The following is an 8,899-nucleotide window of genomic DNA, read 5'->3' on the forward strand; positions in this document are numbered from 1 at the left end:
CATCTGTCATTAACATGTACTTTTACAACCATAACTCCATGCCTCATTTTGATTGTTGATTTTTTAACTGTTTATTTAATATTATTTTGCAGATACAGAGCCTGGTAATTTAGATACTAGGTGGAGAGTAAGTTAACAGTGTAGCTTAGAAAGTGGAGGAAGAAAAGCGAGAAGCAACAGCATCGCAGTTCAATGAATTTAGTGAGGGCTTATTAGGCAAGGGAAGTCTAAGCTGGTGTCTTAGTCTGCTCAGGCCGCTATAACAAAATACTGGAGGCTGGATAGTTTAAACAATAGAAATTTATTTACCACAGTTCTGGAGGCTGGGAAGTCCAAGATCAAGGTCCAGCTGATTCAGTGTTTGGCGAAGTCCACTTCCTAGTTTGTAGGCATCATATTGCTGTTGATCACATGATTTCTTCTTTGGGGGTGTGGGAGAGAGAGGGGGCTATGGTCTCTTCTTATAAGGGCACTAATCCCATCATGAAGGCTCCACCTTCATGACTTCCTTTAGACTTAATTACCTCCCAAAGGCCCCACCTCCTAATACCATCACATTAGGGGTTAGGATTTCAACATATGAATCTGGAGGGACACAAACATTCATAATGGCTGGTTTATGATGAACGAACAGGAGTTAGCTATGAGGTTTTAGCTATGATTATGAGGTGTCATAAGGATGTGACATAAACACGGAAAAAGAACCATCTTTCAAAGGAGCTGGCACTTCAGATTCCTCTCTCAATCCTTACTGAAAAGCCAAAACCTTCTTCTAAAGCTAAAGAGATATACAAGAGGGAGCCAAACTAAGCATTCATTTGCCAGCATTGCCATTTTTCAGAGAAGTCTTATGAGAAACTCAGCAAGATGGGATGCCAATCTATAAAGAATTTGAAGACAACTGCTTGCCCTGAAGAGAAGGTCTTTGCAAGCTGTTTTCTAAAGTGTTAAATCTTTGAAGGATTCTGTTCTCAGTCCTAGCAGAATACAGAGATTTCAAAGTCATAAAACAGATGCAATAATAATGACCTGTACTTGGGGTACAATCCTGTTTTAGGGGACCACATGTTGAAATAATATCTTGACAAAAATGCTTACTTATGAAAAAGCAAGTTTTAGGGGACTTGTCAAAGGAAATGTCAGACAATTTCCGCTATGAAAGTAAAGTATAGAAAACTAACATCAATGTCACTCAAATTATTTGTCACACCACGAAGTATCAATACATAATGAAATTGGGAATATGTACTTCTTTAGATAAAAATATGGATCAAGCCTGAAACTAACATAATATTGTACTCAACTATATTTCAATTTAAAAATAAGGATGAAAAATAGAGTACTGCCCTAATGTAACCTTTATTATGTAATCTTGTCAATTAAATCACAGATTAGTCTACTGATGGAATTCACTTAGGAGTGGTTATTACACAACTGACCGGAGGAAGGATGAAAAATTTAGTAACTTGAGCCTAAGCTAAGAGGTCATCATAAGGCCCCAAAATGTATATTAGTTGCAATTTAAATACAGTTATATTGATTAAATAGTCAGGAAAGTTGGGGCTCATCCTTCTGACTCAAAGTGTGGAAAAAGAAATCTGATTCTAATTCTCTTTGTATTAAGTATGGGCGTGCTTTTTATTTTGCAGAGGTGGCTCGTTGGTCTAGGGGTATGATTCTCGCTTCGGGTGCGAGAGGTCCCGGGTTCAAATCCCGGACGAGCCCACCTCCTTTTCGACCAATTGGAATAAGGAATCAGGAAAAGTATTTTCTCTAATACTATTGCCAAAAACATGGGCTTTCATTACATTGACAGCAGGATTGCCTTCGGAGAAGCTGGGTGCTTAATTCCAGATCTCCTTGACTGGGAGGTATCAGGAGTGTTGATGCGAGTTTGCTGGCGCCGGCCCAGTTCCAGTTCTCCAGTGGATCCCTTCCCGAAAGTCAAGAAGGAAGGCCTTGGGCATCTAGTCTGTGCGTAAGTGTGTACGTGCATACGTACGTACGTGCGTGTGCGTACTTGACTGAGTAGGGCGGGGAAGCGTGAATTATGGTCAGCCTGTACCTTCCTTCGTCTCGTAGAGACGTGAATATTCATTTCCACTGCTACGTCCAACTTGAGTGATCATTTTCGGAATCGCAGCATTTACTGCTACCGCACTGACTAAAGTAAGTCACCCCAGCTGCTGCTGCCGCGGCTCCCACTGTAATCGACCGTTTACATTTAATCCCACTGTAATCCGCCTCTTTCTTTTCCTGCGTTGCGCCACGGACCTGCATTCCCTGGTCAAAGTTCATTCACTTTTTCACTCAACGAATCGATATTCAGTGAATACTGCGTGTCAGCCTCTGCTGGATGCCAGGAATGCGATGGAGGACCAGGAATTAAAAATTATAATAAAAGGTTTTGTTTCAATGGAATTTAATATCACGAGTAACTAAATGTTTACAATTATCATGCGTCCTATGAAGAAGTGTAGAATTCTCACAGAAGCACATAGCACCAGAGCCTACCTGTAGATTCCGGGGAATATTGCCGGCCAGAGATTTTCCCCCCGGAGAGAAAAACAACGAGGAGCAATCGCTAATACTGGAAGTTCAAGGTCTTCCCCACCCCAAACGTGGAAACTTACCAGTAGCCTTATCCTTGGCCCCAGGAAAAGCTCTCACTTTGGAATTGTTGAAAACGCTCAGGTGAACTGATTAGTATGGAAATTTGGAAGATGAAAAATAGATGGAGAGGAAGGTATTAATCCAGTTACTTTGCTCATGCTAGCTAAATTATTTCCTCAGAATAACCGTGTGGTTATGTGGCCCAAACTGAAAGTGGACACACACACATACACACACGCACACACACACCACCGCAGTTTCTTCCTTGCTTTACGACACCACAGAGGCTCACCTGGCCCTGCTCATCCTGGTGTTCTGAAATAGTATGGATCTTTTTACCTTTCCTTGTTCTGTTTTATCTTTCCTTGATCAGCTTTGGGAACCCATTAAGTATGAAGACACAGGTCCTTATTCAGAAGTGGTGCGTAATATATTGTCTCTTTGTATATACAAATATAAATTTATAATTTATTTGTAATTTAACTTTATAATTTGGAGTAGATGGTGTTATTCATTAAGCTTGAGATTCAAAAAGAATTTCCTCCAACTCCTGTCCTTTAAGAATTTTCTCAGAATTCAAGAAGTCAGTTTTATGCCATCTAAGCAGATTGAATGAATGATCCTTCTTCAAGGGATTTTACTATCCCAAGAAGGATGAGTTAAACGCATTGTCTGATAGTAAATGGCACAGGCAGATCATTTCATCATATAGCCCACAATCAATAAACTGGACTCATAATCTCATTTTCAGTTATTTGTAGGGCCTAATTATATCTATAGATCAGGAACCAAAGATCGCTAGACATCTAAAGTTAATGTCTAATATGAAAGACAGAGATAAAAGTGAACTAAAAAATAGAGGAAAATATAATGCAGAGAGGAGAAAACATCTCAGGAAAGTTATTTTAACTATTCTTGTTTTTTTAAAGAGAATGCTGGGTAACTCTTAAGTACAGATGTCTCTTAAAATTGAAGTTGTGAGAGTAGATATGAAAAACGTAATGGAGTAATTGGAATAAAATGTAAAAGACATCCTCAAGAATGTGGAGTAAAAATATAAAGGCAACTCCAGCAGTCCTGCTCCTTGGTATATACTCAAATGAGTTGAAAACTTATGTCCGCAAAAACACCTGCACATGAATATTTATAGCAGCTTTATTGGTAACTGTCAATACTTGGAAACAACCAAAATGTCCTTCAGTAAATGAATGGATAAACAAACCGTGGTACATCGTACAATGGACTATTATTCAGTAATAAGAAGAAATTAGCTATCAAGCCACAAAAGGACATGAAGGAAACTTAAAAGCGTATTACTAAGTGAAAGAAGCCAATTTGAAAGGCTCCATATTGTATGATTCCAACTATACGACATTCTGGAAAAAGTAAAAGTATAGAAACAAAATGTCAGGAGTTCTCAGGGTTATGGGGGCTGTAGGGATGAAGACGTGGAGCACAGGGCAGCGTAACTATTCTGTACGATGCAGTAATGACGGGTACGTGTCATTATACATTTGTCAAAATGCATAGACTGTCTAAAGGGAAGAGTAAATCCTAACATGAATCATGTTAATAATAATATATTAATATTGGTTCATCAGTTGTAACAAATGTACCAAAATAATATAAGATGTAAATAATAGGAGAAGCTGTGGGGGATGGGAGGAGGTATGTGTGAACTCTGTACTTTTATTTTTTTTTGAACTCTGTACTTTTGAATTAATTTTTCTGTAAATCTAAAACTACCAAAAAAATAGAGTCTATTTAAAAAGTATAAACAGAATGTAACTAGGAGAGAATAATAATTTTTTTTTTAAAAAGTAGAGGAGACATCCTGGAGGTTTAAAATCCAAGAATAAGAAACTCCAGAAAAAAGGTAAAGCAAGAAAATAGAGAACACATAAATGAGAAAATTAGAAACAAAAAATTCAAGCTAATTTCTCAAACTGAAATACATGATTTTCCAAATTTAATGATGTAATGGAGGTCCCAGAACAGTGAATGAAAATAGAAACATACAAAGGCATAACTTTCAGACATTTCAGAGCATTGAGGACAAAGAAATCATCCTGAAAGAGAGAAAAACTAATTGCAAATGAAGCATAGTAATTAGAATGACTTTGTAATTCTCAAAAGCAATACTGGAAGCTAGAAGAAAGAAAATATTCCCCAGCCTAGCATTCCATACCCAACCAAGTATTCAATCAAGTGTTAGAGAAACTTGAAAGATATTCTCCAATACCCAAATATTTGAAAGTCTTATCTCCAATAAACTCTTTCTCAGGAAGCTACTTACTTGGGAAATGGGGTCTCCGGGGAAGAAAGTATGCAGATGATGGTGAAGGAAGACCTCAGGATGAACACCGTATAGCAAGTATAAAAAGCACCCAATTTCTTTTGTCAACAATTTATGGTTATTTGTGGTGATTTGAGAAAAAAATCTAATGTTCAGGAAACAAAATATCATGAGAGATCAGTGAATGATATTTGCCAATCATAATATATGAACAGTGATACTAATTCAATACACATTATGATATAATTATATTTGGAAGAAACTTTGATAGGAAGAGTATCTATATCTGTATATGGTGGTGTTTAAGGCGAGAAAAGAGATGTGAATCTTCTTTTTGTATAAGGGGTAATCAATAGAAAATACTAAACTTAAAAAATCAAAAAGTAGAAATAAAAGCATCAGTGTTAATTAGAATACAGTTTTGTCTTTGTAACAAAGACCCCAATGAACATTAGCTTAAAGGAAACAGAAATTTACTTATCTCTCATGTAATAGTTTGAAGGTATAATCAAGAGCAGGGTGATACTTTGGCTCCAGGATGTTGGTTCCATTCTTCTGTCTCATGGATCCCTCCTTTCTATGGGTTGCTGGGTCCAATCTCTTTATATTTCAGGACACCTTCATTCCTATGATGTTGCCTTTTCCAGCAAGCAGATACAGTAGGAAGAGAGAAGTGAATGGTATTTCTTTCCTCTTCTGGACATAACCTGGAAGTTTTACATCCACTTTCTCTCTAATGCCCTAGTTTAGAAACTGGCCACATGACCATACATCAAGGAAAGTTGTGCATTGTAATCTTCCCATGGGTGGCTATGAACTCTACTAAATTTCCATTTCTTGGAAGGAAAGCACAAATATTGATGGCAACTAGCCATCTCTGCCATAGCATGATATTTGGAGACATGTTGGTAAAAACAGAAACAACACAAACAAAAAGCCAAATGGCTGAAAATCTTTGCCTCTACCAAAGAGGGAGAGGAACACTTTTTTACATACACATATTTCTGAATTACTTGATATTTTTAAACATGTGTGGTTAACTTTGGTTTTAAATTTTTAATTAAAAAATAAGCTTTAGGGGCTTCCCTGGTGGCGCAGTGGTTGGGAGTCCGCCTGCCCATGCAGGCGGACGCGGGTTCGTGCCCCAGTCCGGGAGGATCCCACATGCTGCGGAGCAGCTGGGCCCGTGAGCCATGGCCGCTGAGCCTGCGCGTCCGGAGCCTGTGCTCTGCAATGGGGGAGGCCACGGCAGTGAGGGGCCCTCGTATCGCAAAAAAAAAAAAAGCTTTAAACTGAGAACCAGGTATGGATAAAAAAAATTATCCAGGTTAAAATGAAAAAGGTCGAGAGCACCCCGTGAGGGAAAGAGGCTTGTCAGAAGAGACAGGAAATAGATTCTTCTTGATACAAAATCATAAATTGGACTAAGCATGGAAAAGGTGGAGGGAAGTGGGTTAAATTGAGGTTGAAGATCCAGGCAGGACAACGCAACAAACACTAAAATATAAGGACTTTTCCAGGTTAAGAAGAGATTAATTCTTTGGGACAAGCAAAGGGTGGTCTTCACTCAAGAGGATGTTAGAGCAACCTAAGGTAGTGTCCCCACGCTTAGAGTGTGAAAATGCCGCAGGGATCCGTTCCTACAGGATTTCCCCTGTGTTTCCTGTTGTTCATCCTGTTGTGGTTGATTTGCTTGGGCTTCAAAAGAAAAATCTTCATGACCACCTTCCATTCTCAGATTTAGTGATGTTTCCTGATCAGCCACTCACGTGCTTCAACGCTCCAGCCACAGTGATTTCCAACAGTTTTCTAGATACTACTCACCTTTGATCACGTGCTTTCCTCAGTCTGGGACACCCTCATTTTTTGCACCTCTAGAAAATTTGCTCTTCAAGACTCACCTTCGATATTACCTTCTTTTGTCAGGCATTTATGATTCATTATGATTAGTCAGAATTAGTCCCTACTCCTCGTTCCTTCATGTGCATTTTATTCATTCCATGAAACAAACCAATCAAAAACCAAAAAAAAAAAAAAGCAGCTAAAATAGCTTTTTTCACCCTTTCCCAGAATCATTTTCTCACTAGAAGTGAGTCTCAACATTTTTAGCATCTCATCCCTTGGAATATAGAATGAAAGTTGGGAAACATTTCCCCTAGAAAGCCACTCAATAACACATAGAAGTTTGGAAGGAAAACAGAATTCATGGTTCCTCAGAGGCGGATCACCCGGGAGGAGAGCCCCACGAAGTTAAAGATTCTTCTCTATGCAATGTCACCCGAAAGTATTGTAGAAGCGGCAATAACACGGAATAGAAATTGAGCCCTATTCAGATCCGTCGTCTAATTTTCCAGACTGTCTTATTAACCACGAATTAGGAGTCCACATTCGCCAGCTCCCCTGACAGCGACTCCAGTGGAACCGGCTCTGGGAACCTCTGCCCCTGCGGACAGCCGGCCGCGCTCTCGGGCCGCGGGCCCAGGCTCCCCTGACGAGGGACGGTGACAGCAAACTGGCTCAGCCCAGGTTGGCCGCGTCACGCCCACCGCCTGCCAGGACTTGACGCTGAGGCGCCTCCTGCCGGGGACCAGGCAGCCCGAGAAAGGGGAGTGAAAGCCCAGGCAGATGTGTTTCTACCACGTCTCAACCAATTTTATGACTCCTGGGAAAGCTAAGCCCGTTTTTTGCCCCTGTCGCAGCTTTTCCATCCCAGTTCTTTGTCCATTCGTGTGGAAGCTAGCCACCTCCACGTCTCCCAGACGTCTCTAAGCCGTCTCCTAAGCGTCTTTCTCTCCGGGATAGCCAGCGAGTTCCGTAGTATAAACTCTGAAATAAGGCACGCCAAGAGGTCACTGTAAGTGGACGAGGTGGCCGAGTGGTTAAGGCGATGGATTGCTAATCCATTGTGCTCTGCACGCGTGGGTTCGAATCCCACCCTCGTCGGCTTGGCCCTTTGTTAAGGAGAAAAGAAACCCATCTGCCCAGGTCTGAACTTTGAATCCACCTAGGAGAAACCTGTCCTTCCTTCCCTCCTCCCAACTGTTATATGTGTGGATTTTCCCATTGATGGTTCCCAGTGATAGTTGATTGGCTTTTGGTATTTGATAAAGTTTCTTCATGTAGGTGGAGGAGGAGAAGAAAGTGAAAGACCCATGAAGCTGGTAGAAACTGGAGTCTGATCTCTCTAGTCCCTCATTTTAGAAGTCATTACTACAATTAGCATTAAAATAAATTCATCAAAAAGATATTCAACAGGACAAACACACCAAGGTAGAATTTCAATTACTTAGATTCTCAAGAACAAATCTACTGACCAAAATCGAAGAAATGTATAGCACTGAGGAGATGAGTACACGAGTTTTTTTAAACATTAAGAAATTCAGAGGTAAGTTAGTTTCAAGTGACAACCACACAAACCTCTTTCCAAGAGGCCACAGGCAGGATGCAGCTTAAGGATGGAACCAAGAACCTGTTGCTGAAGATTGATTGGGTTGGACATTCCCAGACTGTACCCCTGAGGACTTGAAAATGAAGATGCCCCATGTAAGGGCCACATGGAAAGGAGAAGCATGGTTTAGAGAGATTCAGAGGAACACAGTGTCCCAGGATTTGGTAGGGGAGATGGTCGGAAAGTCTGGGAAGAGACCTATCTGAGCCCAACTTTAAATGAATTGAAGGTTGAATCAATAGGAAACAATAAAGCAATATTTTACCCCATTCTGAGATTAATATTTGTTCTTTTGGGTAATAGATGCTACATACATGCTCTTCACTCTACCACATTGCCACTAAAGTACCCCAGACTGAAAGAAAGGGTGTCTTCTTTCCCTGAGGTACACATATTTAATGCTCTTAGCCTGCTAGGAAGTGACATCCTTGACTATACAAAGGGTGGGACTCTCATAAGCCACCAAGTGGACACCAGACAAATTTTCCTGGGAGCACTTTGCAGGTTCTAATGCATTTCCACTTGTGAACTAGAGTTCTTGT

General features: G+C 40.3%; 2 non-coding genes across 2 annotated transcripts; both read left to right on the top strand.

Moving 5' to 3' along the window:
- The first annotated feature begins 1,653 nt into the window (after positions 1-1,653).
- TRNAP-CGG (transfer RNA proline (anticodon CGG)) lies at positions 1,654-1,725 on the top strand. Its single transcript has one exon. It is a non-coding gene; the product is annotated as a tRNA-Pro (tRNA).
- A 6,045-nt stretch (positions 1,726-7,770) lies between these two features.
- TRNAS-GCU (transfer RNA serine (anticodon GCU)) lies at positions 7,771-7,852 on the top strand. Its single transcript has one exon. It is a non-coding gene; the product is annotated as a tRNA-Ser (tRNA).
- Positions 7,853-8,899: the final 1,047 nt, after the last annotated feature.

This window comes from Delphinapterus leucas, chromosome 10 (genome assembly GCF_059928025.1).
Source record: "Delphinapterus leucas isolate spDelLeu-1000000601 "Yukka" chromosome 10, BTC_Dleu_Yukka2, whole genome shotgun sequence".
Classification (NCBI taxonomy): Eukaryota; Metazoa; Chordata; class Mammalia; order Artiodactyla; family Monodontidae; genus Delphinapterus; species Delphinapterus leucas.